The sequence below is a fragment of the Terrapene carolina genome, unplaced genomic scaffold (genome assembly GCF_002925995.2).
Source record: "Terrapene carolina triunguis isolate 2854851 unplaced genomic scaffold, T_m_triunguis-2.0 Scaffold741, whole genome shotgun sequence".
Lineage (NCBI taxonomy): Eukaryota > Metazoa > Chordata > Testudines > Emydidae > Terrapene > Terrapene triunguis.
Window position 1 is genome coordinate 1 of NW_020665092.1, and position 7715 is coordinate 7715.

At 47.0% G+C, this 7715-nt stretch overlaps 1 pseudogene; it reads right to left on the bottom strand.

The window, feature by feature from the left end:
- Positions 1-5953: 5953 nt before the first annotated feature.
- LOC113408080 lies at positions 5954-7301 on the bottom strand (annotated as a pseudogene).
- Positions 7302-7715: the final 414 nt, after the last annotated feature.

Sequence of the window (7715 nt, forward strand, 5' to 3'; positions counted from 1 at the left end):
TCACAACGGTTTGGTTCGTGCACTGAAGGATGCTGGGAGTGTTATAGAGAGAGACGTAGGAGTGCACAAAGAATCACAAAAAGAACAGGAGTACTTGTGGCACCTTAGAGACTAACAAATTTGTTAGTCTCTAAGGTGCCACAAGTACTCCTGTTCTTTTTGCGGATACAGACTAACACGGCTGCTACTCTGAAACCAAAGAATCACAGGCAGTCTGGTTCATTTCCTATCAGCGACATTGAGTAGCAAGCATCATTGAGCTTTGAATTTCCTGTGTTCCTTTCAAACTGTCCAGACCCGAAATGTGGCACCCAGGCTGTGAGAAGGACCCAGACTGAGGCCCATACAAATATTATCCTTGCAGGGGACTCTAGAGAAATTTGTAGATTACATGGTCAGGAGGGACCTTTGTGATCATCTGCTCTAACCCCCTGCTTCGCACAGGCCGCAGGACTGCCCTGGATGAATTCCTGTTTGAACTAAAGCAGAGCTTTGAGAAAAACATCCCATCTTGACTGAAACATGGTCAGTGATGGAGACACACCACGATCCTTGCTAAATTGTTCCAATGGTCAGTTACCCTCAATGTTAAACATTTCCACTTCATTTCCAGTCTCAATTTGTCTGCCTTCAACACCCAGCCACCGACTCTTCTTCAACCTTTGCCTGATAGACTTAAGAGCACGCTCTTATCAAGTTTCTGTTCCCCATTATAAGTGCTGATAGAATGCTATCACGTCACACCATAATCTTCTCCTCGTTAAGAGATTGAGCTCATTGAGTTCCTGGGGCAGCCTTCCAGTGGCCCCCGAGAAACTTCTGTCTCTTGCACAGACGAGCTTTACCCCTGCTGTCCAGAGTCCCATTGTCCCAGAGAAATGCAGTTGCTGGAACTTTAGGGTCTGTGAGGACCCAGGCCATTGAATGCAATGAAGATGAGGACCAAGACCTTGAATTTGACTTGATGTTCTCTGGGAAGCCAGTGTGGAGCACGGAGGACAGGTCTGATGTGCTCACAGTAGCCTGTGTTGCTGAAGAGACTCTCTGCAGTACTCTTCAGTACCAGTTCGAGTTTCGTAAGCAGTGAAGGTGTCATGTCCAGGTATATTGCATTGATACAGTCCAGACAGGAGTGACTAAGGTCTATATAACTGAGGCCAGGTCATCATCCACCAGGATGGGACAGAGATGGTAGAAAGCACTACTCACAGACATTGCTATGAGAGAGCTCAGCATCAGCAAGGCATCCAAGAGCCCCCCTAGACTATGGACTGAATGGCCCTATTGTGGGTGTGAACCTTCAGCCAAAGGAGGCTGCACGGTAGCTGCCAACCCTTTAAAATGTTTGCTCTATCCACCAGCATCACCTCTGTTTTGCTTGGCTTCAGCTTCAGCCAGCTGGTCCTTCCAAGAACTGGGCCATCCTGGTGATAGTGATGTGGTCATGTGGGAAAGATAGGAGGAGCTCAGTGTCACCCGCATATTGCTGGCATTTGAGTCCATGATCAGTTACCATAGTGGCTGCAGGGAGATGTTGAAAAGCCCCAGAGGGAGAACTGATCCTTGTGGGAATCCAGCCGCAAGGGGTCTAGTGCTGGAGGTGCAGTTTCCCATCTCCACTAATTGGGTGCATCCCTCCAAGAAGGATTCAGACCATTTTTTAATCTTCCAGCTTTTTTCTGCATTTTCACCCATTAATTCCATCACAGCATGGCTGCTCATGGTCACATTATTGTAGCCAACATAGATCTGCTGGTTCCACCTAGGATGAACCCCATCATTTATGGGGTCAGAAACAAAGAGCTCCGTGAAAGGGTCCTCAGGGTCTTCTAAACCAGGGGCTTTCAAGCTATTTCAAGGTGGATAGAAATCTGGCTAGATCATTGGGCTGAAGGGGTAGTGATCAATGGCTCCATGTCTAGTTGGCAGCCGGTATCAAACGGAGTGCCCCAAGGGTCGGTCCTGGGGCCAGTTTTGTTCAATATCTTCATTAATGATCTGGAGGATGGCATGGATTGCACCCTCAGCAAGTTTGCATATGACACCAAACTGGGAGGAGTGGTAGATATGCTGGAGTGTGGGGATAGGATACAGAGGGACATAGACAAATTAGAGAATTGAGGCAAAAGAAACCTGATGAGGTACAACAAGGACAAGTGCAGAGTTCTGCACTTAGGACAGAAGAATCCCATGCACAGCTACAGACTAGGGACCGAGTGGCTAGGCAGCAGTTCTGCAGAAAAGGACCTTGGGGTCACAGTGGATGAGAAGCTGGATATGAGTCAGCTGTGTGCCCTTGTTGGCAACAAGGCTAACAGCATTTTGGGCTGTATAAGTAGGAGCATTGCCAGGAGATTGAGGGACATGATCATTCCCCTCTATTCAGCATTGGTGAGGCCTCACCTGGAGTACTGTGTCCTTTTTGGGCCCTACACTAAAAGAAGGAAGTGGAAAAATTGGAAAGAGTCCAGCGGAGGTGTGACGATGCGGTTCTGGCGGAACCCAAGTGAGAGTGCCAACTCAGGACAAATTGCTCAAATAGGGTAGTTACAGCCCAAGGCTGGGGTTTTTTCCACCTCTAAGGCAAACCAAACCAGCCAGACTAGGAGGACTTCGGTCTCACCCCACTGGCTAACCGCAAGTCTCACAAGCAATCTCCTTAGACACTCCAGTTTCCCAGTATTACCACCAGTGCCACTCGTTATGGGGACAAATGGTTATGAAAACCAATACCCCAGTAAAAGAAAAAGGTTCTCCTGATCCCAAAGGACCAAGCCCCAGACCCAGGTCAATATATAAATCAGATCTTACCCAAAAATCACGGTGTTGCCAATCCTTTAGAACCTAAAATCTAAAGGTTTATTCATAAAAGGAAAAAGATAGAGATGAGAGTTAGAATTGGTTAAATGGAATCAATTACATACAGTAATGGCAAAGTTCTTGGTTCAGGCTTGCAGCAGCGATAGAATAAACTGCAGGTTCAAATCAAGTCTCTGGAATACATCCCCCACTGGGATGGGTCCTCAGTCCTTTGTTCAAAGCTTCAGCTCGTAGCAAAGTTCCTCCAGAGGTATGAAGCAGGATTGAAGACTCAATGGAGATGAGGCATCAGCCTTATATAGTCTTTTCCAGGTGTAAGGACACCTCTTTGTTCTCACTGTGGAAAATTACAGCAAAATGGAGCCTGGAGTCACATGGGCCAGTCCCTGCATACTTTGCTGAGTCTGAAGGCATATTGGCCTTCTCTCAATGGGTCCATTGTATAGCTGATGGTCCTTAATGGGCCATCAAGCAGGCTAGGCAGAGCTAATCCCAGCTTGTCTGGGATGTCACCCAGAAGCATAGCATAAGTTTGCCATACAGACAGTATAGAGCCAACATTCATAACCTCAACTACAAAACAGACACACACACACAGACAGCATAATCACAACCAGTAAACCACAACCTTGTCTTAGACACCCCATTTGACCCCCTTCATACAAGATTTGGGTGCCACTACAGGACCTTGGTTGCAACAATGATCTATATGGTCCCAGTTTATGTCAATAACGTCACAGGAGGGCAACAAGAATGATTAGGGGGCTGGAGTACATGACTTATGAGGAGAGGCTGAGGGAACTGGGATTGTTTATCCTGCAGAGGAGAAGAATGAGGGGGGGATTTGATAGCTGCTTTCAACTACCTGAAAGGGGGTTCCAAAGAGGATGGATCTAGACTGTTCTCAGTGGTAGCAAATGACAGAACAAGAAGTAATGGTCTCAAGTTGCGGTGGGGGAGGTTTAGGTTGGATATTAGGAAAAACTTTTTCCCATTGCTTCTTGTCCTATCCTCAGAGGTTAAAAAGAACATTTTTTCTCCCTCCTTGTAACAACCTTTTATGTACTTGAAAACTGTTATCATGTCCCCTCTCCGTCTTCTCTAGACTAAACAAACCCAATTTTTTCAAACTTCCCTCAATGGTCATATTTTCTAGACTTTTAATCATTTTTGTTGCTCTTCTCTGGACTTTCTCCAATTTGTCCACATCTTTAATGAAATGTGGCACCCAGAACTGGACACAATACTCCAGCTGAGGCCTAATCAGTGCGGAGTAGAGTGGAAGAATTACTTATTGTGTCTTGCTTGCAGTAGTCCTACTTATACATCTCAGAATGATATTTGCTTTTTTTGCAACAGTGTTACACTGTTGACTCATATTTAGCTTGTGATCCACTATGACCCCCAGATCCCTTTCCTCAGTACTCCTTCTTAGGCAGTCATTTCCCATTTTAGAGATATCCTATCTCCTAGAACTGGAAGGGACCTTGAAAGGTCATCAAGTCCAGCCCCCTACCTTCACTAGCAGGAGCAAGTACTGATTTTGCCCCAGATCCCTAAGTGGCTCCCTCCAGGATTGAACTCACAACCCTGGGTTTAGCAGGCCAATGCTCAAACCACTGAGCTATCCCTCCCCCCTTTGTATGTGAGCAACTGATTGCTCCTTCCTAAGTGGAGTAATTTGAATTTTTCCTTATTGAATTTCATCCTATTTACTTCAGACCATTTCTCCAGTTTATCCAGATCATTTTGAATTTTAATCCTGTCCTCCATCATACCATCCCCTACATGAATTTTTCAAGCTCAGACTTGAAGCCAGTCGTTGTGGATAGTTCTCTGAAAACATCCACTCAATGTGCAGTGACAGTCAAATAAGCACACAGAATGTTGGGAATCATTAAGAAAGGGATTTCTGGGTGGAAATGACAAGCGATAACGATGTTCTAGGCCAGTGGAAAGTGAAAGCCGTGTTGTGCTTCAGGCCCAGATAAGTGTGTTTATTAGCCCTGCTGCTCAGCAATCTGAGGTGGGTTTCCACAGCGGGGCATGACTGAGCCGTGTGGATTCCTAGCCTTTCTGGCCCTGATGTCACCTGTATGTGTTATGCTTATAAGAAGCACACAGGATCTTTTTTCATGGGAAAAAGCAATATGCCGCGTTTATTGGCGATACGACAATTAGCATAAGCATTCAATCACACACACACACACACACACACACTGTCCCACCAGTCGATGTTATAGTTCCCAGTCCAGAGTCCGGAGCAACCTAGTGGCCAGCTAGATTGATCGCGGGTAAGGGTGAGCCGGGTTCTGTCAGTCGCGACATGATGCTCCAGGGAAGTCCTGTCAGGACGAACCAAAAATCTCATGGCAAACCACCCTGTTTATATACTGATCTTCCTTTATTGGGACCAATGAGTTTTGCACCATCTTGCTGTAATCAATCGCCATTTGATGAGTGTTTGTTTTCTTAAATTGTTCTTCTCATTCTTCATTTTGTTCCTTCATCACTCTCTCAATGAGTTACCCCATGCTGGTTTTGATCACAGCTATTTTGTCCCAATTGATAGGTGCCTGAATCATCTTTAGAGTTGTTAATCTGCCCTCCTTTGACATCTCAATAGGGGCGCGTTGCAATCTCCTGGTGCCTTTACGTTGGTCCTTGGTTCCTCCCTAGAACATCTGGTCCGGTGATGGCCTTCACACTTATCTTTTAACACACACATTCCTCATTCACACATAAAACAGGAGTGATTTACACAGAGCATTTGACCAGGAATATCAGATTGCAATGTAGGAGAAAACAATCATTGCATTCTTTTACTGATTTTAAACTGCTAATTTTAAACCTACAACAAAGCGGTGACCCTAAAGATCTATTACTGCCTTGAAATCAACTTCAGACACAAGATTCTTGCTGGTGCATCTGTACCAATGGCACACTAGGCTATTCCTTTCTGCTTTCAGAAAGGGTGGCTGGCAGAATATGGTCAAATAATATCATACATCAATACATTTAATTCATGCTACATTATTATTCTTTATTCTTCATTTTAACTTATACATAATACATAAAACTCTAGTACTAAAAATGGACTTTGCTCCCCAGCCACTGACCAGTCCCATGGGCTTCAGGCTGGTTTGACACCCAAGACGTGGAGCACCCTTTGCCAGATCCCTGGGGTTCTCACCCCATAGATGATGGGGTTCATCATGGGAGGGAAGAGCAAATACATGTTGGCGATGAGGATGTGAACATGGGGAGCCATGTGGCCAAAGCAGTGGGAGAGGAAGGAAAAGATCGCAGGAGTGTAAAAAACTAGCATGACGCAGACATGGGAGCCGCAGGTGCTGAGGGACTTGCGCCACGCCTCCTTGGAGGGGAGTCTGAAAACAGCCCGAAGGATCAGGATGTAGGACAGGACAATGAAGATAAAATCTAACCCCGCTGTTAGAAATGCCACGACCAGACTATGGGCACTCAGAACTGTTGTTTCCGCACAGGCCAGTTTCAACAGTGCCATGAACTCACAATAGATGTGAGAAATGACATGGGTCCTGCACTATGGGAGTCGCTGAAGCAGGAATGGGTGAGGGCCCAGTAACACGGCCCCCCTCATCACAACACCCAGCCCTATCTTGGCTACGACCCAATTGGTTAGAACGGCTGAATGTCGCAGTAGGTTACAGATAGCAATGTAGCGATCAAAGGCCATGGCCAGCGTGAACCCAGATTCCATGGTGCTAATTGAGTGAATCAAAAAAATCTGTGCCAGGCAAGCATTGGTGTGTATTGCCCGGTCGCTCAGGGAACTGGGATTGTTTAGTCTCCAGAAGAGAAGAAGGAGGGGGGATTTGATAGCTGCTTTCAACTACCTGAAGGCGGGTTCCAAAGAGGAAGAAGCTCGGCTGTTCTCAGTGGTGGCAGATGACAGAACAAGGAGTAATGGTCTCCAGTTGCAGTGGGGGAGGTCTAGGTTGGATATTAGGAAACACTATTTCACTAGGAGGGTGGTGAAGCACTGGAATGCATTACCTAGGGAGGTGGTGGAATCTCCTTCCTTGGAGGTTTTTAAGGCCCGGCTTGACAAAGCCCTGGCTGGGATGATTTAGTTGGGATTGGTCCTGCTTTGAGCAGGGGGTTGGACTAGATACCTCCTGAGGTCCCTTCCAACCCTGATATTCTATGATTCTATGATTCTATGTACTTCCTCTGGGCTGTTACGTGGGGCAGGTGCCACTAACCAGGGCCATTTCTGGGCTCCAAAGCCCTGCACTCACCCAGTTCCTGCTCAGCAGAGAGGGGCTGCCCCAGCCAGCGGGAGGTGTCCGGAGATTCTCTGTGAAGTGCCGGAGGAGCGCTGGGCAAGGCAGTTTATAGCCATCGCTGTGGATTCCAGCAGGGTTTCTGCCTCACCTGAGCAGCTGCAGCTTAGCAGAGAGTGTGAGACTGACAAACAGTCCCCTGCTTTTCCCCATGCCAAGTGTACTGCGCCCCGAGGGGGCTGGGGAGGCCGATGCACTGGGGACAAGTGGAGACAATGGGGAAAGATCATTATTATAAAACAAATTAAAAGCCATGCAGGGTTTGCCAAGGCTCATGAACTGTAGGAGCCAATTCAAGCGCTGTACGTTCCTGGAGTAATTTATAGATCTGGCTGCAAGAAAATCGCTGGCTGATCATTGGTTGCAGAAACCAAAACTTATGATAGTTGCTGCAAATTTGAGTGGCAGTGCGACCCTATAGGCCAGGTCACAGTGGCACTCACTCCCACTGCGTCTGGCCATCTCTGCCTGCAGGTGTGGGCTGGAAGGCTCCTGCGTGACCCTGAGGACTTCACAGTCTGTGGCTGCCTGGCCACACCAGAGGCTGGGCTCAGGAAGTCCCCAGTG